Below are 24266 nucleotides of genomic sequence, written 5' to 3'. Positions count from 1 at the left end.
AAATTATCTTTCCAATGATATATTATAATATTAATTCCGAGCTATAACGAAAAAGATATGAATGAAATGCGAAACTCTATCCAAAACTGACACCATACCACTACTTCGGCCATATATTTTATTCTACAAAATAATTTAATATGATTCTAATTGGGTTAGAAAGTAGACTTCAAGAGCTTTCCAGCGACATATTATTTATCTTATTTCGATTTCTAGATAAGAAGATATGATAAAAACAAAAACCGTAAAAAGTATTGTCTATCGAGTTTTATTCCAATTTAATTTGGATCTTATCTTAATTTTTCGACCCTTCTTTTTTGGGAAATTCCCATTGGTACACTCTAGGTATTGACTTTTCTCAGCGGTACCACTTTTTTTTTTTACTTCTTGCTTATACACTTTAGTTTTGGACTTTATAATTGACGTGATTAGTCTGTTAATTAGACGTTAATAACCTAGTAAATTTAGGTTAATAGCTTATATAGGTTACTAAAGTAGGAAAAGACTAATATGCCCCTTTTAAATCCTTCCCTCCATCACCCATAATTAAACCCCTTCCCCTTCCATTTATGTCGATTGGACTTAAACCAAACTCAAGCTTCTAATTTCGTCTCTCTCTCCTCTGCTCTCTAGTGAATTCACGGAGAAATCCTATTGTTTTGCAAGGGAAATTCCCTAATTTCGTTGGTCTACTAATCCATTAGAGGGAAATCTTGCATAATTTAGGTACTTTAGCACTACTAATGTTCATTTATGCATGATTTGGTGCATTTGTTTGATGTTCGGTTCTTCTATGTGATTTTAGGTTTAATTCATGATTTAAATGTTGTATATTTGTGCGATTTAAAGTTCTTTCATGTATAATAGGTGCGTGAATATGTTTGTTCAATTATTTGTTTAGAGTATGGAATTAATTTGGATGAAATGCCATGATCATGTTTCATTGATTGTTGGATGCCTGAATTGGAATTTATTTGCATGTTGTAAGTGTGTACATTGTTTACCTTATTTTGCAGAATGGGTGATGTGGTGTTAAGGTTTCATTACTTTGATAAACATATTGATATTGCTGTTGACTTAGATAGATGTAATTTGATGGATTTGGTTATGGAATTTGAGGACACTGTTGCATTAGACACTGAGTTCCCTTTTAATCAACACTTCCTTTGGTTATGGTTACAATGAAAAGAATCACCCTTTACTAGATGACGCTGATCTTTTTAAGATGATTCATACCCTAGGTGAGTGTGAGATGTATCACATTTGGGTTGGGTTTGCTAAGAAACCAAGTGCCTTGAATAGAATGATCAATAGGTTTAGGAACAAATCCAAATCTGCACAACCAATTGCTGCACCTCCCAAACTGTACCACCCCGTATTGATGAACCTTCCCAAACTGCACCACCAAATGATCAACCCCCTCATAATGAAACACTCCAAACAGATCAACCCACTCAAACTAAAACAACCCAAACATAACCCCTCCAATTTGAACCTTCCCAAATTGAACTTCAGCTTTCTATTGATGAGATAACCCTAAATAATGAGTCCTCTCCACCTAGGTATACTGAGGGTTATGATTCACCCCAAGATGAAACAAATAACAATCAATCTGCTGCTGAGTATACCAAGGGTAGAATAGAGTTTGAGAAAAGTATGGAGAAGATAGAAAAGTCTAGGAAGGTTAAGGCTGCAAAGACTAAGAAGAGTGCTGCCACTAAAATAGCCCCAATGCAACCACCATCTCCTAAGTCACCAAATATTGTGTTCAAGGGTTTAGCACTAAGAAGGAGTCCTAGATACTCACTTTTGGCAATGACTGACACACCTAATACTTCATATGCTGAACCATTAACAAATGCTTCACAAACCTCTGTATTTAGAAGAAAGGTTTCTAGATCCACAGCTATAAGAAAGGGGTTAATGAAAGGTTCAACTATGAGTGAGAGAAGGATGCTAGGTGTTGGTGACACAGTGAGTTAACTGCAAGGATCAGCTTCTAGGGTTAATGTGACTTTGAGTGAGGGTAGTAGTGCTGGGGTGAATTTGGGTCAGAAGCAGGGCAATATTTCTGGGGAGAATGTGGGTCAGGTGCAAGGCACAACTAGTTCAAGAGTGAGAAGAAAAATGAACTTTGTGGTATAAAGCTCTGAATCTGTTGAGACAGAAACCAATCCTGGTTACAATGTTGCACCAAAAGGTTCTATTCCAGCAGATGAACAAGTGCAGCTTAATAGGATTCCAAAAGTGAAGGACACCTGGAAACCATCAAAATGGTTTGATTTTTTTTTATGATGAAGATGATGAGGATTATTTTCAGAGGTTGTACAAGAATGGTGAAATGTATGAGGATGCTGATTTTGGTAAGATATCTCTTAGACCAAGGATGATTTTTACAGACAAGGCTCACTTTAAGGACACTTTGAAGGATTTTGTTGTTCAAGAAAGGTTTGCCATCAATGTAGAGTATGCTGAAAACAAACAATATAGTGCAGTGTGCCAATCTGAATGCTGTAATTGGAGATTGCATGCTAGTAGACTGTCAGATGGCTAAACTTGAGCAATAAAGAAAATTTGGCCTAATGTACACATTTGCAGGGGCTTAGAGACATACAACCCCATATGCAATGTAAAATGGGCAGCACAAAACCCAGAGTCCAAGGCTTTTTGTGCATGGAATGAAACTGAGTCTATCCCTAAACAGGTTCAATTTTCAAGCATATTTATCTCATTCCCTGGACAATGGAAAGGTCTATTAAGGGGTCTTATACCTTAATTGGTGTAGATGGGACCCATCTTAAAGGAAATTATTGGGGGGGGGGGGATATTGCTCTCTGCTGTAGGAATAGATGGCAATAATGAGATCTTCCCCATAGCATATGTTGTAGTTGGCCAAGAAGACAAGCAATCATGGACCTACTTTTTCTGGCATTTGTTGAATATTGTGAAAGATTCATCAAGGGAGCATTGGACCATTATTTCTGATAGGCAAAATAAAAGTAACTTCCTCTTATTATTTCAATTTTTTTTATTTGTATATATTCACATGCTTATGGTGTAATCATTGCCTCAGAGAGTTGAACTTGCATTAGAACAAGTCTGGCCAAAAGCTGACAGGAGGTTTTGCTGTAGGCATCTCAATTGAAATTTCAAGAAAGTTTTTCCTGGGCCAATGATGTATGTTCTATTTTGGAGAGCTTGCAATGCAACTTCAGCTTTCACATTCAGGAAAGCTATGGAGAAGTTGCAGAAAGCAGGAGGTGATGATATCATGACCTAGTTTGCAGACTTGGGAGAGCAAAAAAATGGAGTAAGCATGCATTTGACCCTAATGTTTGCAATGACTCCAATACATCTAATTTTGTAGAGAGCTTCAACTCTACACTTGGGGTGAATAGGTGTAGGCGTATTTTGACTTTGCTAGAAGGTATTTACTATCCACTTGCTTTGTATCATTGTCATTCCTAATTTATGTGGTTATATGTCTAATTAAGATAATGTATGCAGGAATAAGAAGGGTTTGTATGGTGAGAATAGCAACAAGGATGGAGAATGCAAGGTCTTGAAAAGATGAAGACATTACTCCTAAAATTGTGAAGCTAGTGAAAGAGATTGGTAAAGCTAGCTCAAAATGCAGAGCTTTCAAATCCAGTCCATGAGAATATGAAATTCATGAGGGAAGATCACAATTTCCTCTCAGCTTAAACAAGAAGATTTGTTCATATGGGGGCATGGCAACTGACATGTGTGCCATGTAGGCATGCCATTACGGCATGCATTGGCGCAAAGCTTGACCCACATGATTTTGCCAGTTCCTGGTATTCTGTAAAGGCATACAAGCAAGCTTATAGTGTCTGCATTAGCCCAATTCCTAATACAGAGCAATGGCCTGCAGATGAGTCTGGTAGAATAATCATGCCTCCTAAGATGAAGAGGGGAATTGGAAGACCAAGTAGGAACAGAAAGAGAGAAGAAGGTGAAGAGCAACCTGGAAAAAGGTCAAAAACAGTGAAATGTAGCAAGTGTGGTTGCTTTGGGGTTGATGAAAAAAAAGGAGACCCCAGCACCTATCTTCATAGATATCACTGGGGTACATGAGGATTTGCAAAAAATCACCAGCTCTCCTACTTTGGGCAAGTATGCATCTGCAGGTGTTTAGGGTATTTTTACCCTAGACAAGTGGACCAATGAGGAGATGCCACGTGTCAGAGGCTGGCAGGTCACCTTTGACCAATCTCCAGCTGACACGTGGCCTCTCCAGATATTTCCGTAGAATTGCGGCCTTCAAGGGCCCAATTCCCCAAAATTCGCTGTTTGGCGGCGCAACCCATCAGTCCTAGGTCAGAATGACCTAGGGAGGGGCACTTTTCCCAATGACCCTATAAATAGGGAGATATTCCCCCAATTTGGGGGACATTCAGAAATTTACTATCATTAATTACATCCTATTTTCTCTCACATTAGAGAACTCCCGAGCTTGGAATCCAAGCAGATCCCCACCTAAATTTCCGCACTTTTTATTCTCCTTCAAGTTACTAACTTGAGCGTTGGAGGCGGAGCACCACCCAACCGGTGTCTTCGTTGATTTTGCAGGTACAGAGCCAGCAGGACCAGTCTTCGAGCTGTAACTCTCCCAAGGGACAAAAACACCCAAAACATTTGGCGCCGTCTGTGGGGAGAGTACCTCAAGATGGTTCAAGATTTTGTACCAATTCTTAACTCTACTTCTCTGCGTCCGGTTACTCAGGCAGGTAACCAGGAGGACCTACAGCCGGTTATTCAACCGGAAGGCTTTGAAATCCCTCAACCTCAGCCTCAGCCTCAGCCTCAGCCAGAGGTATTCACTGAGGAGGAGGAAGAAGAAGATAATGATGTGGAGACCTACATAACCAAAGATGGCTCCCTCATCTCTAAATCCATTCGTTCCAGGGATAAACTGGAGCGAAATCAAGACTAGGCAGGTCCAAGCAGGCGGCCCCCTGGGAGGTCATACGGGGAAACCCGGAAGACCAGAGGAGAAGGTCCAATCACCCGGAATGAGCTCATGAAATTCATGAACTCATTCAAGGGTGAAATCAAGGAGATGATCAACAACAAGGCTGGCTCTAGCAAGAGTCCGCCGGCTAAAAAGACTCCCAATGATGGGAAGAAGAAGAAGCCGGTCAAGGACAGGCAGCCAACTCCTCATCCAAAGGAGAAGGCAGCCACAAAACTTGACTGGACCAAGATTCTGATGCCCTAGAGGCAGCCCCGGCAACCCCAGCCGGAGGCCAAAAAGGCGTCTGCCTTCGATGCTAGACATGTCATTAATCGAAGGAGACAGTAACAGTCTGAGTCAGCTTCTACCTCAAGCTTTCCAGACAGCTTCAAGCAAGCTTCTGCAAGGAACTCCATGTCCTTGCATGAGAGTCGGACAGGCGGTAAATCCGTCAACACCGAGCCTCAACTCATGATAGGGTCTATGCCATACACACCCCAGGCGCAGTATGGGAAATATGGCCTCCAGTTTATGTAGCCACCCCCATTCGGAGGTCAGGCGGCATATACCAATGTCCAGCCATTGGACTGGCAGCTGCAGCTGATGAGGCTAGGCGAACAGCCGTCTGCCTTTGCAGCCAATATAACCGAGGCGGCCCAGCCGGCCAAGGTTAAAAATATTTTGGTTGGTGCTTATGATGGCACCACCAACCCGGAAGACCACCTGATGGCATACACCAATCTAATGTGCTTACAAGGTTGGGACGATGCCACCTGGTGTCGCTGTTTCCCGGCTACATTGAAGGGCATTGCCCAACAATGGTTTGGCAACTTGCCAGCCGGGTCTATTGATTACTTCAAGAAGCTAGCCTTCTTGTTTGCCACCAACTTCTCAATGAACATCCCTGCTAAGAAAACAAGTTTAGACTTGAGCATAATTAAGCAGGGATAGAGAGAAGGGCTTCGCTCATATGTCAGGCGGTTCAACCTAGTCAGGATTCAGATCCAGGGGCTGTCTGACGAGGTAGCATTTACAGACTTCTTCAAGGGTTTGAGAGACGGGTCGACTTTTAAGTTTGACCTTGTCAGAAAAGGGGCATTTACGCTACAGGCGGCCCTGAGGGAGGCGGAAAGCTATATTCAAGCAACCGACCTCTGCACGCCTGGTAGCCAGTCGGACTCCAAAAAGTCTGACAAGCAAAAAGAGAGCCGGTCTGCTCAGCCGGCAAAGAAAAAAGAAGAGAGCAAGAAAAGAAAAGAAGTCTGGGCGGTCAGTGATTCTGAACAGCCGTCCCAGAAGAAGAAAAAAGAGTTTAAACCATACGTCCCCCGGTATGAGTTTAACAAAGACTGTAACTCCATCCTCATGGAAGTAAAGGACCGGCTGTCCATTGAGAAGCCGAATCCAATGAAGAGTTCCGTCCAGTCACGGAACAAAAATAAATTTTTCCAGTTCCATGAGGAGGTTGGTCATGACACCAACGACTGCTTCAGTCTACAGCGGACGTTGGACCGTCTGGCTGACAAAGGGCTTCTAAAGTCCTACATTTCTAAGTCCCCAGCCAGGGCAAAAAAGAAAGCTAAGGGTCAGCCCTCCAAGGCTACCCCCCAGCCTACTAGTAGCTCGGATACCGACAGGGATCCGGTCTACACTATAGCAGGCGGATTCTCTTGTGGTGGCCCTACCATCCGGGGCACCAAAAGCCATCTTCGAAAGATGGATAAGGATGATGATGAGCAGGCGTCTGCCTGCTCCACCTTTCCGGATGTCCTCATTACTGAGAAGGACAGGGGCAGCGTCCGCCGCCCGCATGACGACGCGGTTGTCATTGAATGCAAGGTCGCCAACCAGTTAGTTGGGCGCATCCTTATTGACACCGGCAGCTCGTCAGACATCATCAGCCTCCGGTGCTTGCAGAAGCTGAAATACAACTCCAGCAGCATGCATCCGGTCACCCACCCCTTGGTTGGTTTTTGGGGTGGGATGGTCTATCCAGCCGGAAGAATTAACCTACCCATCCGGCTGGGAGAGAAGGGCCAGGGACGACATATTGTCGTCAGATTCTTGGTCGTTGAGGAGTTGACCGCCTATAACATTATTCTTGGGAGGCCAACCCTCAACGAAGCCAAGGCGGTAATCATTCCGTCTCTTATGCTCATCAAGTATGAGAGGGATGATGGTTCTGTTGGTTCCCTGAACGGGGATCAGAAGACGGCCCGGGAGTGCTATCTCTCAGCCGTCAAAGATACTGTGGCCGCAGACGGCTAAGGGAAGGAACCAATAGACCTTGACAATGTCAAGGATGCCAATTCACCCCCACCAGCAGCCGGAAAAAAGAGAAAAGCTGCAGAGCTGGTGGAGGCGAAAAAAAGAAAAGAAATAGCAATCACTGACCGGTGAACGGTCAGCTGAGCTCCGTCCCCAACCGGCTGGTGAAAGTATTGATCTTGTTCTGGACGACAGCCGTCTAGAGCGAACTGTTAAGGTTGGGACGGTTGCTAATGCTGTTCTGGGTGCAGACTTGCACCTTTTGTTGAAAGAATTCAAAGATGTGTTTGCCTTTGAAGTGGAAGAGATGTCAGGCATCAGCTCGGATCTCGCTGTCCACAAGCTTGCCGTGGATCCAAAAATGAAGCCCATCCGACAAAAGAAGAGGAACCACGGTGAGGAAAGAAGTCAGGCGGCAGTTGCCGAAGTAAAAAAGCTGCTGGATGCCAGGTTCATTCGGCCTTGTAATTTCTCCGACTGGGTGGCAAATGTTGTGCTCGTAAAGAAGCCGAATGGTACCTGGCAGATGTGTGTAGACTACACAGACCTCAACAAGGCATGCCCAAAGGAATGTTATCCACTTCCAAAAATTGACAGCTTGGTTGATTCAACAGCCGGTCATGCTTTGATGAGTTTCATGGATGCCTATTCCGGCTTCCACCAGATACCCCTGTGGAAAAAAGATCAAGAAAAGACGGCCTTTGTCACTGATCAGGGGTTATTCTGTTATACTGTGATGCCGTTTGGCTTGAAGAATGCGCCGGCTATGTTCCAACGGATGATTAATACTGTCTTCATTAGTCAAATTGGGAGGAACGTAGAGGCATATATTGATGACATGATAGTCAAATCCAAGTAGCAGGCGGATCACCTTGCTAATCTTCGAGAAACCTTCACCACACTCAGGCGGCATAAGGTTATGTTAAATCCTAAGAAATGCGTCTTTGGTGTTGAGTCTAGGAAGTTTCTCGGATTCCTGATTGATCAAAGGGGGATAGAGGCTAACCTTGAGAAGATATAGGCGGTAATTGACATGAAGTCACCCCGCACTGTTAAGGAAGTACAGAGACTCACCGGTTGCCTGGCCGCCTTGGGGAGATTCCTCAGCCGGTTAGGTGACAAATGCCTTTACTTCTTCCAAGCAATCAGGAAAAAGACTAGATTTGAATGGGGGGATGATGTTGAGGCGGCCTTCCAAAAATTAAAAGAACACTTGCACTCTTTGCCAAGGCTTGTCAGTCCTTTGCCTAGAGAAAAGTTGTACATGTATTTAGCCGTCTCAGACCATGCCCTCAATGCTGTTCTCCTTGCTGAGCGAGACGGTACTCAGCTCCTGGTATATTTCATTAGCCATGTGTTGAAAAATGCTGAACTCCGGTACCCCATGGTGGAAAAATTTGGTCTTGCTTTATATATGGCCTTCAAAAAGCTAAAGCCATACTTTCTGGCACATCCGGTTGTAATTTACACCGACCAGCCCCTCAAGCGGCCAATGTCTACTCTGGAGTCATCCGTAAGAATGTTAAAGTGGGCTATTGAAATGCAAAGTCTTGAAATCACCTACGAACCAAGGAAGGCAGTGAAAGGTCAGGCGTTTGCCGACTTCATTGTTGAAATGACTCATCCGGTTCTTCCGGATAATATTGATCAGGTTTGGAAGGTGTATGTAGATGGGAGCTCTACAAAGAACGGTTGTGGTGCACGCATTGTTTGTGAATCTCTAGAAGGAGATAAGTATGAGTATGCACTACGGTTCAAGTTTTAGGCCTCAAATAACGAGGCAGAGTATGAAGCCCTGCTAGCCGGAATCCGCATGTGTAAGGCGGCAGGGGCAACAAAGATTGACGCCCATTTTGATTCTCGGTTGGTTGTTAGCCAGTATGAGGGCACTTATGAAGCAACTCATCCGGCTATGATCAAATATCTTCAGGCTGTCAAAGATGAGGCTGGGACACTTGAGGAATTTAGATTGAATCAAGTGCCCCGGTCAGATAACCACCCGGCGGATGCGCCGTCAAAGTTGGCATCCTCCGCCTGCCATGATACGCCTCGGTCAGTCTTTTGGGAAGTTCTTGAAAAAAGAAGTATTTATGAAGAGCCCATTGGAATTCTGGATCGAAGTTCTACTTGGATGGATTGCATCCGGGCGTATCTTGCAGACGGTATGCTCCCTGATTCACCTCAGGAGGCAGCCATCATGAAAAAGAGAGCAGCTAACTTCGAGTTGAGAAACGGAGAACTCTTCAAGGCCCGGCTACTAATCTGACGACAATCCACAGCCCAGTCCCGTTTGCTAAATGAGGCATGGACATTCTGGGTCCTTATACGCCTGCTCCAGGCGGAAAACGCTATATCTTGGTGGATGTGGACTATTTCACCAAATGGGTGGAGGTGGAGGAGGAGGCAGTTAAGAATATCAAGACAAAGGATGTCATCTCTTTCATCTGGAAGAACATCATCACCCGGTTTGGGGTACCTATGTCTATGGTATTTGACAACGGCCCTCAGTTTGAGACGCCTCAGCTCAAGACTTGGTTGGAAGATCAAGGCATCTCAAGTTACTACGCCTCAGTCGGCCGTCCTCAAGCAAACGGTCAGGTTGAGGCATTCAACAAACTCATCTCAGACGGCATCAAAAAGAAAATTGAAAGAGCCGGTGGTTTGTGGGCTGAAGAGTTAATTCATGTCCTATGGGCCATCCGGACAACTGCCAAGGGGTCAACCGGAGGAACCCCATTTCTCATGGTATACGGCGCTGAAGCCGTTTTGCCCATTGAACACTATGAGCCTACGCTCAGAGTGATGCTCTATGATGAAGAGGCAAATTGGGAGGCCATGCGGCTGGCATTGGATTCCCTCCCGGAACGCAGGGGCAATGCTGCCTTGCGACATGAGATATACCGTCTGAGAATGACAAGAGCCTACAACAAAAGAGTACACAAACGTCCTTTGAAAGTGGACGATTTTGTGTTACGAAAAATGGAGGCAACCGGTAGGGCCAATGAACTTGGAAAGTTAACTCCTAATTGGGAAGGCCCCTACCGGATTTATGAAGAAGTTAGGGATGGCACATACCGCCTGGAAACCCCAGACGGTAGACGCCTGCCTAGAACTTGGAATGTAGATAACTTAAAAAAGTACTACTTCTGAGTATTGTACAGTTTTTTATAACAAGAAGTGTTAATGAGAAATGCTTTTGTTTCATTTATTGTCTTTTTATTCCCGTCTGGGTTTACTCATACCAGTATTGTAAAGTTTAGTAACAAATTTACTATGTGAATAACTTGAGGCAAATAGCCAGATGAAAAGCTAAGTTTGACACTTAGTATTTAAAATCAAAAGTCCATAGTGACACGAGGCCAATGGCCAGATCCTTAAGCTAGGCACAAAACCGCCTAGTGGCTATGCAGCCGGTCTCCAACTAGACTAGAGGCCAATGGCCAGATGGTTGTCTTTTTTACAAATTCGTCTATCCCGTTGTGGATATAGGCGTCCGGCGACACCCCTCCGGGTGCAATCGTCGCAGAGAACAGCCTCCTTGCTTGTTCTATGTACTCATGCAGGCGGCGAAGATTGAACGGCTAAATTAGCCAACTCATAGCTGTCTGACGTAAATTTTTTCTAAGTAATTTTTGATTCTGGAACTCCGGATGCTTTCAAACATCGGCCGGAGAACTATCGTAAGCTTTTACTTGGGATTATTTCATCTTTAAGTTGCGCACTCCCCCTATTGGGGCAATACTTTTCCGCGTAATAGCTATAATGGAATACCCAGGCGGTTTATTACCGACTGGGGCAGAGGTTGTATGCATGTTATTTGACTGGCTGTGTACTTGGTTTGGGGCAATCACTATTGTGATTGATTGTCTTACAAACATCCCATACTCTTTTAAGTATGAGAAGTTTCCAAGACAATAATTCCTTTTTCAGATTAAACCAACCACACAGCCGTCCAGGGGCAAGGATAGCCAGATTTGTACCTGTCGCATATTTTTTCATAAGATAGGCAGAATCACAAGTATATATATTGAGTATATATGCAAAAGTGGAAAAACTGAAAAATTGAAAAATTGTGCAAGTATAAGAGAAACCGACTGAGTCGGTATATTTCATAAATTAAACTTGCTCAAGGCCAGGAATGATTGTCAGCCGGATCTACATCCAGTATAAAGAGAAACAAAAAAAATTACACAAATACTCGGCACACAGGCCGGAAAAACAAAGGCTGGCATACAGCGGCTGAGAAAAGGGGTTGGCATACTGCCGCAGAAATGGAAGAGAGCTACTCTTGGGGCTGGACTTCCTCCGGAACCACAGGCTCTTCAGGCTGGCTGTCCTTGGTGCCCAATTCCTTCATTATCTCATCAAGGTCCGGCTCCTCAGTGTCCGAGACCTCAGCGCCATTCTCCGCTGCCCAGGGCTTGAACCGAGGCGGAGCAGGATCCCCAAGAACCTTGGCATCATACACCGCAGTGGCGTAGTCATACCTCAGCTTGTAGACATCAAAGTCTACCTCAGGTAGAGAAGCCCCCAGGCCATCCGGAGGCGGATCTCATTATCCCGCTCATTCTCGTTGATGAGCCTCTCCTGCTCAACCTTGAGCTCTTCTTTGTGCTGATTCCTCAAGCTGACAATCTCGGCAACCAGTCGGGAATTCTCTTTCCTGAGATCAGCATTCTCTTTGTCTACTCCCTCCAAGGCCTTGAGGTCTGAGCCGGCATTTTTCAACTGGAGCTCCAGGTCGTTGATCCGGTTGTTAGCCGCGTCATTAGCAGCCGTTAAACTCTTGACCAGCTCCTCCTGTTGTAACTCTACTGCTTTAATTGCTAGATCAGACATATAATGAACATATTCAGCAGAGTTGAGATTTTGTTGAGCCCTCTTCTTAGCATCAGTTACCTCTTCCTACTTCTTCCGGAATGGCACCCGGAGACCATCCACCTGGACCATAACCTATGCAAGGTCATCCGGGAAATTAAACACTTAGCAACAAAAAAGAAAAATGAAATGAAGTGAAATGAAAAGATAAGGGGCAAGTTCTACTTACCTCCGCCAGCTGCCCCAGAATTTGGTCGATGTCGACCTCGTGGCGGTTGGGCACGGAGTTCTTCTCCGACTGGGTGAGAGTCCTCACCATTCTTTTGCCAAACCCCGCAAAGTCCGGGGGCCCAGAAGTAGCATCTGCACCATAAGAAGGACTCGGTGAGAGACTAGCAGCATATTTGGCATTCATTCTTTGCCGGCTACTCACGGAACCCCCAGAAGGGTCAGTCATGGTCTTGACACGCATAAAATCAAGCGGCCAAGGAATCTCTATCTTACCTTTAGAGTCGGCCCTCGCCGGCTCCTCTCCTCCGACTGCAGCACCACCTGCAGCCATGGGTGGCTCGCCACCCTTTGATGCTTCAGAAGCATCCGGCTTTTTCTTGCTTGACTTCTCTGAGCTTTCACTTAGAGTCGCCATAGCCTTGGGGCCTTTTCCCCCGGTTGTTGGGCGGTCTCTGGCATCAGAGCCGGAGACCGTTGAGCTTGCCTTCTTATCGGCTTTGGCAGCCGGTTTTTGGAGTTGCTCATCCCCTGGTCTTTTTAAGACCTTTGTCGTTGAGCGGGGGAGGATGCTAGTTGAAGCCTGCAAAAACGCAAGTAAAACATTAGTCATCCGGCATTGAAAAGACTTGAAAAAATTCAAGAGAAGTTGAAGTTTATCTTACCCCGCCTTTCTTGGCTTCCTTGGCCTCTATAGAAGCCTTCTTGGCCAAGATCTACTCCATGCGGAGCTGAGCTGCTGACTTAGCCGGCGTTTTGGCTGGGTCAACCATTTTTCTTTCTTCCGCTGCAGAAAAACATGAAAAGTGTTAGAACGAGAAAAAGTTCAAGGCATGAAAGTATTAAAAGTACAGGCGGAAAACCGCCGGGTGGGTGAGTGTATCTACCCTGTGGAAACATGGGACTCAACCCGCAGGCGGACAAGAATCTCTCGTCCGCAAAGAAATCCGAATGGGGGATCCAGTTTTTTGGAACAACTATATGAGACCCATCCCCCAAGGGCTCAGTTGTTGTCTTGAAGAACTCCGGCTCCATTATCTGCACCCGGGCTTTGGTAGAGAGAGCCGGGCGTACACACTTCTGGCCCACCAAAGCCGGCTCCTTATTGTAGCGCCGGAGAATCTTGTTCATTTTCAGAGAAGGGGAGGAGACTAAATACCACTTGTCTTTCCAGCCTCCCCACTTGGACACTTTGTCCAAGGTCATTAAATATTCCGGGAGCGTGGAAATAGTGTACCACGCCCCGTATCCGCCTGGGGCACTCTTGAGGTAGTGCATGTAGGCGAATGCAATGAAGCTGGGCTCAATGTCCTGGAGCTCGCAGGCGGCAATATAGCTCAGGATATTGACCCAGGAGTTGGGTGTCAATTGCCACACCCCCAAGTCGTACCCCTTCAAAATCTTCCGGATGCCGCGGTGAAGGGGGAAGCGGAGGTCGGCTTCTATCATCGCCTCATAACAGACAAAATAATTGTCTGCATTATCTATGTCGTCCCCCCAAGCTAGTACAGCATTAGGCGGAGGGACGAGAATATCCCAATCTTCCCCGAATGGGTGTTGTTGTTTGAAGGCTTCAAAGCCACTTTCCAGAAGAGAGATATCTCCTGCCCTCATCCGGGTTTTCGTAGGATCCGGATTTATTTCTTTCTTTGCTGTTTGGCGATAATCCTCAGCAAGGTCCTCTTCATCAGAGCCGGATTCCTCTGATTCTTCAACAACCTTATTGACTGAGTTATTTGGTTGTTCTGGAGAGGAGGCGGTTTCCTCATCATCTCCTCCTGATTCATTACTGCTGGAGGTAGAAGGGGCGTCCTCATCAGAGTTGCTTTGCTCAGCCGCCTTGTAATCCTCCTCCCTCACAACTTCGTCTGCGGGCACTTCCCTAGTGCACCGCCTTCTGGGCTTGATAGCCGTCTGTTTGACTCTAGCCATTGTGTCTTGCACAGACACAGAGAGGGAAGAAGCCGGAGATGAGCAAAGCACTCCAGAAACTCCAGACAAGGCACCCCCGGTTCTAGACTCAGCCGTCCCAGGTGACCGGCTGAGCGTCCTAGGCAGTGCCGTGTGTGCAAATAGAGAGTCCATTTTATTTTTTGAAAATCAATGTATACAGCCGGAAACGAGTGTATACAGGCTAAAGAAAAAGAAAAAGAAAAAGAAAAAGAAGAAAACTTAAAGAAGGAAACGGATAGTTACCTTACTTTGAGTTCTGAAAATCTGAAAACGGCAAAGTAACCGGTGACCGGGTGACTTCGAAAGAGCACACGGAAATCTTGAACTTGCTTAAACGCAACCGGGATCAGAGCACCTCTCTCTAGAAAACTCTCTTTCTCTCTTTAAAAAGTCAAGGAAATGTAAAAGTGAAGAGGAGAGAGGGGGGGTAAATCCCTATTTATAGGGGGTGAAATAGTGGAAATCCCCGTCACCTCCGTCAAAAAACTAGCCGTTTTTACTGTTCACCTCTCACGGGCTGACATGTGTCACAGGCGCCACGTGGCCTGCCACGTGCCACCTATGAGGGGCAAATGTTTAGGGTATTTTTACCCTAGACAAGTGGACCAATGAGGAGATGCCACGTGTCAGAGGCTGGCAGGTCACCTTTGACCAATCTCCAGCTGACACGTGGCCTCTCCAGATATTTGCGTAGAATTGCGGCCTTCAAGGGCCCAATTCCCCAAAATCCGCTGTTTGGCGGCGCAGCCCATCAGTCCTAGGTCAGAATGACCTAGGGAGGGGCACTTTTCCCAATGACCCTATAAATAAGGAGATATTCCCCCAATTTGGGGGACATTCAGAAATTTACTATTATTAGTTACATCCTATTTTCTCTCACATCAGAGAACTCCTGAGCTTGGAATCCAAGCAGATCCCCACCTAAATTTCCGCACTTTTTATTCTCCTTCAAGTTACTAACTTGAGCGTTGGAGGCGGAGCACCACCCAACCGGTGTCTTCGTTGATTTTGCAGGTACAAAGCCAGCAGGACCAGTCTTCGAGCTGTAACTCTCCCAAAGGACAAAAACACCCAAAACAGCAGGTACAGGGTTTGCAGCATTTAGTTCCCCACCTAAAGTTCCCAGCGATGATGTGAAGGAGATGCTCCAAAGGGTGCTGAAAGAACAAGAGCAGTCAAAGGTGAAGATGGAGGAACTGAAGAAAAGTGTGCTCACTCTTGATGCTGATCTGAAGAAACTGGTCACAAGCTCTGAACAGGGGAGACAGTCCACAGTGAAGGACATCGTGTCTTAAATAAGCAAGAAGCTGGAGGATCTTGTTGTTGATGATGACCAGAGCACTGCTTCCTAACCTGTTTTTCCGGCAACCTATCTATGTTGATAAAACTCTGTTTTTATTTGTATTTGGGAAACAATTTTTATTTCGGTCTGTAATATTTTGGGCACTTTAAATTTTTTTTTGTGAACTTGCAAATTTGGTACATTGGCCGATGTTTTAAATCGGTTTTGGATGATTAATATCTATAATGCTTTTGCCTATATGCTTTGTGAATGTTTTCTCTATATATGCATGCTTCTTGTCTTAACACTAAACCACTTGATGGTGCTGTGTTATGGTATACTATTGCTTGTATGTTGGTTTTTGATAATGCCAAAAGGGGGAAAAGATGCAAACTATCTCAAGGAAACTTAATCATTCTATGGTCTCTGTTCGAAAGCTTCTCAGCAAGCCCACTTCTCTACAGGCAGGCATATGTAAATACAAGAGTTTTTCAATTTTCTTCCTTTTGTTTTCTGTCTTAATTTTTTAAGTAGTTCCCTTCTTCATTGCATTGTGTTTTTGCATTTTCCTTATTTAGTTTAGGATGGATTATCTTTGTTTCCTTATAAGTAAGTTTGGATTGTTTGTCATCATCAAAAATGGGGAATATTGTTGGACTTAATGATTTTGATGATGACACAACCTCACTTACTTACCTTCTAATAAGAGCTTGATTGTTTAAGTGTGTGATCAGTGCAAAGACTAGGAGAATTGAGTGTCAAGCAAAGATACCATGAGGAACAGGAAGGCCAGAAACAAAGCTATCCAAAAAGAAGAGTTCCCTCACAGGAACTGGTGCTTCAGAAATGAAGACTTGAGAAGAGAAGGTTCCCTCAGGGAACAGAAGCTTCAGAGAAGAAGCATCACTAGAGAAGAGAAGTTCCTTCCAAGGAACAGAAGTCTCGGAGTAGAAGACTAAATATATTTTATATTTTAGGATTTATGTAAGTATAAGATACTTAGTTCATTCGAAATTACTGTGTGGAATTGGTCTAAGAAGATAATATTGTGCTAGCTAATTTTTAGGAAAGTGGTTATTCTCTAACGATTATCTTTTTAAACAAAAAGAAGATTTTATTTTTATTTTTGATTTTACAAAATCTCTTCTGAAAATAAAATCTCCACGTTTTCCAAAACTTGCGGCCTACTCCCCATGTTCTTCTTCAAGTCGTGGTTTTGCACATTGAGGAGTTCATAGTTCCTTAATTTAAGGAACATGATCTTCTTAGTGGGTATGAGTAGTGGCGTAATGGATTTGCTGCACAAAGAAGTTTTTCCAAGGCGGTTATTGCTCTATAAATAGTTCATAATTTCTGTTGGAAAAACTTACCCTTGCTCACATAAGTTTTAAGCTTTCAATTGAGTTAAGAGTCCAATTCCACATAAGTCAATAAGAGTGTTCTTAATGTTCTTATACTAGAGTTTTATTTCTTTCGAGTTGTAATTTGGGGAATGGGGAAGTTTGAGTGAACTTCTGTATTGTGAGAAAGAGAAGTGAGAAAGAGAAGAGAAAGAGAATAGAAAGAGCAGAGAGAAGTGAGAAGAGAGAAAGAGAAGAGAAGGAGTAACAAGTTGGGTGACTTGTTCCTCAGGGCTTCAAGTTCGATGAGGAACTTGGAGTAAGAGTCCTTAGTTTGTAATAGGATTTACTGCCATATTCTAGTGAAGATTCTTTTCCTAAAATCCCAAGTGGTCGTGGTTTTTCTCCTTGATTAGGGCCAAGGAGTTTTCCACGTAAAAATCTCTCGTGCACTTTCATTCGTTCCTTCAGTTTAACTTTCTATTCCTTTAGCTTATGTAGTTTTAATTCCGCAAAAAGTTTGGCTAAACTCTCATACTACAATTCAACCCCCCCTTCTTGTAGTATTCATTGAAACAACACAGTTGTCCAAATTATCTTATTAAGCGTTATATTCAATTACATATTCCCTTTAAACATGTAATATGGTGATCATAAATAATAATAGAATAAACATAATATTAGAAGCAATATACCAATAATAACGTTAGTCAAATCAAATAATAATCATAATAATAATAATCATGATATTAGCAATATAAAATAAAATAAGTAATTAAATTAATTACTCACATTCCGCGCGTTCCTTTAAATTGCTACATCATGAATAAATTGTTAGTAACTTCAATGAAAATAAATCAAATTGAAATAATTAAAATAAATAAAACTAACCGCAACACTTGACTTTTCACACTTTCACCTCATTCGATTATGGTTCGACGCGAAAGGTATTCATCACTGGGTTTGGTTTTGGGGATACACAAATGGGTGTCTACAGAAGCCCCCACTTTGACTGAGTTTGGAGAAACTTACGTTTCGAAAACAAAAGTCAAAGTAGCGATAGGGACGGGGAATGATTCAGGACGTTCTGCGATCCCAAATCATTCTTGTAACGCCGATACCTGCAAACTAATCATTAGTTAAAACAGATTAAAGAGTTAAGAAACGCGTATCTTGCACTGTCGAGCACACGTCTCTGGAGGTAACTATCTTTGTTGTTGTATTTCGTTTTGATGACCTTCTACAAGCTAGAGAACGCCATCTTCATCTTCAATATTTTTGGTGACAATCCTCCACAATATCTCGGGAACATCACCGAAAATAACTGTACGTTGTTATCTTCAGGGTTGTGGTAGTACGTCGCCACGGCAGTGCGTCGCCGCTATAGACAATCTCTTCTTTATCTTGAGGGACCGTCAAAGGTGACCATATCTCGCCATCTTCAGAATTTGTGACAACTCTCCACATCCTAGGGAACGCTGTCTATCATTGCTGCTACATCTCGAGCTTTTCCTTGAATCATGGTGACAACCTTCCCAATCATAGTGAATGTCGTCGAAGACCGCCTCATCACGAACCGCTCTTCTGAAATCTAGGTGACAACTTCCACAATCTTAGCGAATGTCGTCGAAGACCGCCTCATCACGAACCGCTCTTCTCAAATATAGGTGACAACTTCCACAATCTTAGTGAATGTCGTCGAAGACCGCCCATCTCGTGCTATCTTCTCAAATCTTGATGACAACTTCCACAATCTTAGCGAAGGTCGTCGAAGATCGCCCATCTCGTGCTATCTTCTCCAAATCAAGTGATAATTTCCTCAATCTTAGCGAAAGCTATCAAAGACCGCTTCATCTTGAATCGTTCTTCTCAAATCTAATAATAACCTCCCCAATCATAGTGAAAGCTATTGAAGGTCGCTTCATCTCAAACCGCCCTTCTCAAATCCAAGCAATAGACTCTTTTTAATCTTAAAGCCCCCTGTTGAAGGCTTCGTCTTCTTGAATCTTCAAATCATCTTCCATCCTAGGAAATCGTTGTGAACCGTTACTTCGGTGCTTGCGATGAGCCAATGCTTAGGCGCTTTAAGCTAAGTGAGACGATCTTTTGTCAGGTCGATCACTCATTGTGATTGTAATCGAGCCGATTACTAAATCATGTCAAATTGCTTAGAGGGGCTAACTAGCGTACCAAGGAACCCGAAATTTCTGTAAAAGGTCCGCATAATCCAATATGGGGCCACATATTCTGTCGCTGCACTGGCGCATGCCAGAACCTTCTGTCGTCGCGATATCGTTCTGTCGCCAGGCGACAAACTTGTCGTTTGGCGACAGATTCCTTTTCCATTTCTACTGCTGCTACTACTGTTCATTGCCTGGTTTCGCTCCGAACTTTCAATTTGGTCGTTTCCTTACAACCAAATCTGCTCAAATCTTTTGCAAATTAAGGCTCTTCACCTATGATTTACTGATCCATATAATCTTTGCTCAAACTCCTCTCATCTTGGAAGAATCTCATATATCTATATTCGCGTTCTAAAAAAAATCCGGAAATATTGTTGCTCGCTGGAATGTACCTGCATCTATATTTCGGACTATAGGACTTTGCTAATCTTTTATTATCTTAGGGTTGACCTAAGGCTTAGTGTTGCTTGACTCATTGATTTGACATGACTCGACTCAAATCGTTTGACACATGTGTTAGACTTCACTCGATGTGATATGACACAACATGACTCAATGTACATGACTCGTGTGTGATGTGCGACTCGAAAATGCAAAAAAGCAAAAATTTTCCGTCATTTTTGTGGAGGTATCAACTTTCTCCCGAAAAAGAAAGACGCGAAAAAGAATCGAAGTGTTTGATGGTGCATGTTGAATGAGCTTAATCAAGTATATGCATTTGATACTATCCCTCAAGGTGCAAGGATTAATTCCTCCTAAACTATCTTAGTTGACTCGATTATGAAAGTATTAAGGTAACTTAGGCGCGGAGGCTAAGTATTTCATACTTCTTGATGCAATGATGATTATGAGTGATGTTGATATGACAAAGTATGCTTCAACGTTATGTTAAGACTTCATGACAAAGGGTTCCTAATAGGAAGGACTATTTGGTCATGTATCTGTGATGTGTGTGAAAGTAAAACTAAAGTTAGGCTGCAAAGGCTAATGGTGTGGAAAAGTATTATTTGATAAGAGTCAAATAATGATGACTCTTAGGCTAGGTAGGCTAATGATGTAAGGATCAAGCCCCCAAGTCTAGCTCTAAATGAATAGGGATGAGCATTGGAGATCCCTTGACATGATCATGGTGTGGGTGTGTGAATGTGAAAATGAATGCATTTTTATTATGGCCGCACCTCAATGTGAGGTTGCCTACGTATCCGTTAGGAATCAGGCCAAACGTAGCTCTAGCCGAACCTCGCACAAGTGTGTGTATACCTCAAAAAGGTCTTTTTAAGGGTTGTAACGTGGTTAGGCTAAAGGTTAAAGAAAGAAGGGGATAAAGGCTCAAGACCCTAGATAAGCCCCCAAGGTGTGCAACCTTGCTTTTGAATCTTTATATTTTTATGCTTGAGGTTTTCTCACTTTTGAGCTCTCTTTCTTTTTTTTTTTATTTTTTGCTCTTCTTTTATTTTGCTTTTGCATTTTTATTTTTATAAGTGTGGGCAATCCCGATCATGCGGTCTATCACTCACTTGGCATTCATGTTTCTCAGGCACGGTACCGAGCACTCGATAAGAGACGCAATCTGAGACATGTTCTTATCAAAGATATTTTTATATCAAAGACATTGGAACACTTGCCCTTTTGCACACTTTTATTTATTTTTGCTTATTTTTATTTTATTCTTTTGAGATCACTCAAGCTTTTCATATTTGTAAATTGCATAAGTTACACACCATCCCATCCCAAGGTGAGGTAGATGTGGGTTGAAGAAAGAAAGGTATATCGTTAGACGAGGCTCAAAGTGTTTTTATCAAAAACGGATTGTATATTTGAAGTGTAAAAGGTAAAAGTGATAAGATATGGCTACAAGAGGTGCCTCAAATCATTGGTATACCTTGTGCTTAGTTCGACCTTGATTTTTTTTTTTTTTTTTGACAATGCAATGCAATGATCATATGCAAGAAAACAAAATGCTCATTTTATTAAAAGGAAAAAAGTAAATGAAAGTCCTACAAAGTAAAAACTAGGGGAAAATGAAAGGTGCCTATGCTAGACTTTATTGGGGAAAGGAATAAAAAAAAGAAATAGAAAAAAGAGGTCACGAAATCTTGTCGTTGAAGCTCGCCTCTTGTCTTGTGCTTTATCATCACCCGGTCTTCTTGCCGACTGGAAATATAGGAAGCTTGTTATTGTCGATCAAATATTGGATGGCCTCCTTTAGCTTCCAACAGCTCTCAGTAGTATGACCCCTACCTTGATGGTACTTACAATGTGCATCTGGATTCCAACTAGGCAATCTCTTTTCAGGTGCGGGATTTTGAATAGGTCCAATGGGAGTAATGAGCCCCTTAGTATGGAGTCGATCGAAGGCAACATCATAGCTCATCCCAATAGGAGTGAATTCTTTCCTTAATTCTTTCTTAGATTCTTGGTTATTCATGGCTAAGACTTCATTGAGGTCAAAGGTACTAACATTGTTACTAGAGTGGGTGCTTTCAGAAGAAGAAGGATTGTCGTTCTTCTTTCCTTTCCAGCGACTGTGGTTACTATTGTTAGTAGCTTTTTGTTTTGCAAGGTCATCTTCAATCTCTATGCCTATGTCGTAGACTGCCTTGAAAGTGTTCAAGTTGTGTTGATATCTCAAATTCTTCGAATACTTCTCTTGTAAATTCTTGATAAACAACCTCACAGACTCCTTCTCAGTAGGGACTTCAATCATATTAGCGGAAGTTTCCCTCCACTTGTTGAAGAAAGAAGTGAAACCTTCGTTTTCTTTTTGTCTTAGCATCTCAAGCTGTCTATGGTCAGTTTCAACTTGAATGTTACACTTATATCTATCGATGAAAACGTTTTTTATTTCTTCCCAATTGGAGGTCTTCTCTTTGTCAAGAGAAAAGTACCATTGTTGACACACAGTTTCTAATGATAAAGAGAATACAGAATGAAATGCCTTCTTATCCATTCCCTTAATATTCATTATGGTTTCAAAAGCTCTTAAATGAAAATAAGGGTTGTCCATAGGCTTGAATTTAGGGATGTCATTGGCATTGAACTTCTGTGGAAGAAGATCCTTATCCACCGAGACCCCTTGTGAACTAATGCCCTGGAACCTATAATCATTAGATAGTTTACTCAAAATTTCCTGGATAAGGTTCATTTGTTGTTGTTTTGCAGGGTCATTAACTTGAAGAGTTAAATTTTTCAATATCTCAGCCAAGTTAGCTACCTCTCCCTTAACTTCATTAAATTCTTCTTGACTAGCCATTATCTTCTTAGCTTTCCTTTTCCTACCGATGGGTTTGTCAAAAAGTGCTACTTGAACGAAAGTGTTGTCCTTGATTAATCGCCCTTCTCTCCTTGACCAAGTACTGTAGAAAGGGAAATTAGGGATAAGTTTTATACCAATTATTTTGACTCAAGCTTTATTCAACATGCAATAGATGGGAAAAGATTATGGAAGAGTGAGAAGAATGATATGCATGGGGAAAGAATGTAGTGAGTGGGAAGATGATGGAGATGGAGAAATATGGAAGAATTAGGAATAGAATGGACCCCCAACTCAAATGACGGAAAAACGACTCATGCATGAACCTAAGACATGGTCATGGTGACATATACAAAGTGTGTGCTAAGACTAATGAGTGTAAATGACATGTTAAGACTTGTGTCATGACCATGTGGCTAGACTATGAGACTAGACTCAAGCAAAGACTAAGTTAACACTTCACACATGTGCAATAAACTGGACAGACTGTAGTATTTTAGTCATAACTTTTAATCTGTGACTCTGATTTGGACGAAAACAATGCCAAATTAAAGATAAAACTCGGGGCTACAGATCCATAGGTTATACGACTCGTAGTTCTTCCTAGAACTCTGGCTATAACCAAAACACGTTGATGCTTGTGAAATATACGGGGAAAAAATGTGGGTTGACTCAAAGGAACTATGACTCGACTTTAGGCTTATTCATTAGTTCAAATTAATTAATTAATTAATTAAACAAAGTCCTTTAGTCATTGGTTAGTTCATTAAAACTTATTTACAAACACAAGTCAAACCAAACGGTTAGTTTAGTCACATATAAGTATGCACAAGCAAGGATGCACAAGTAGTTCACATAGTCACAATATGATGCAATGAGTTTGCAACCTAACCATGGCTCTAGTTCTCTAAATTTCAAGGATATGGGTTAAGTCAAAAAGGGTCCATGGTTATGATTCCGGATGCATCGCGCACAAGCCTAACCGTGAAGGGTTGGCGCGTATGGATGGGACCCCGCAAGTTAGAAACTTACTTCCATGGTTTGGTGGACTCACAAACTTGCATGTACCCATTGTTGCAAGGAGCGTTCAATTGGGCGGATGAAGCGTGAACCCCCAGAGGGTTATGTCCATATGTAGAACACACATGGGTTCAGAAAAGTGAGAAAAGAACTCAATCAATAAGTAGAATCGAGCCAACAGTACTAGAAATGGTCAAAACAAGAAGGCAGATCCCTGGCTCGGTACTAGACTACAGGGACTGTCGCCGCAAAAGAACCCCTGTCGCCAAGCGACAGAACTGTCGCCAGGCGACAGAAGCTCTTTACAGGCGACAAGCCCTGTTTTCTAGACGCTAGTTCCTACATGCCTTGGCAGGTATCTGTGTTCTTAGAATTTTCCAGATTTCGCAACGTTATTTCGATTCTAGTTGTGAAAGAAATTTCTCAAATTTCCTACGTGTAAAAATCCTATGTCATTGGTCTCCCCCAATGAGAACCTTTTAATGCATATGACAATAATGTTAACCAAATTACGCACATGAAATACTTAGAATTTTTCGAGTCTCATCCGCTCATTCTAAATAATTGCCAAAATAAATTTCAGGAATATAAATAGAAATCCTCCCCAGTGGATTCGCCAAAAACTGTAGGGAATATTTCAAGCATTATGATCCCAAACTTGAACCCCACTGTGATCATACACTAAAGTATGGTGGCGTTCCAAAGGAAAGAAAAAGAGAGCAAAAGATTCGCCAACAAGTTTTAGGAACTTGTAAACCCAAAAGACAATCCAAAAGGACCATCAACTCCATAAGGTCTTGAACCAAACAGGGTTCGGGGATGAGGGTACGAATCCAATCTACAAAAGAAAGGACCCGCCCTATAAAATAGGCTTCTACTTTGTTCTGCTCGTATTCATGTGCGCTTTTCGAATAACATACAAACATTATATTAAACCTAACCT

The sequence above is a fragment of the Chenopodium album genome, chromosome 25 (genome assembly GCF_948465745.1).
Source record: "Chenopodium album chromosome 25, dcCheAlbu1.1, whole genome shotgun sequence".
NCBI lineage: Eukaryota > Viridiplantae > Streptophyta > Magnoliopsida > Caryophyllales > Amaranthaceae > Chenopodium > Chenopodium album.
The sequence above is the reverse complement of the archived record's forward strand: the minus strand, read 5'-3'. Positions refer to the sequence as shown.